Source organism: Triticum aestivum, chromosome 1A (assembly GCF_018294505.1).
Source record: "Triticum aestivum cultivar Chinese Spring chromosome 1A, IWGSC CS RefSeq v2.1, whole genome shotgun sequence".
Lineage (NCBI taxonomy): Eukaryota > Viridiplantae > Streptophyta > Magnoliopsida > Poales > Poaceae > Triticum > Triticum aestivum.
The window spans coordinates 10,709,055-10,709,519 of record NC_057794.1 but is presented as its reverse complement, the minus strand read 5'-3'; positions in this window follow the sequence as shown (position 1 = coordinate 10,709,519).

Below are 465 nucleotides of genomic sequence, written 5' to 3'. Positions count from 1 at the left end.
CAACTCTTACAAAGCAGCAACTAGAGATAAGATGTATGGGGGCAAACTCCTGTTTAGCCCTGTGGACTAGCATAGCAAAGTCATTCTTGAACCTAGCCTTCCAAGACCCGAAGTTTGGCTAGATCCCTCTGAAATGTTTGTCGTTCCTTTCCTTCCAAATACCCCATGCGGCCACCGTGAAAACCTCCATGAACATGGGCCTATTCCAAGAGTTTTTGCTAGCATGCAACAACGTGAGCCTGTAGTCGCGAACTGGCCACTGGATCCCTTGGCATCCCAGCATCTCTGACCGAAGGGGCAGTTGAAGAAGAGATGGGCAACGTCTTCTTCCGAGGGATTCTGACACAGCAGAAATGTATAGTCATCGTTTTGGATTTTGTAGTGCCTCCTTCTTAGCATGTTTCTGGTATTTAGTTGATCAGCCAGTAATAGCCAGGCAAACATCTTCCATTGCATTGTGCATAT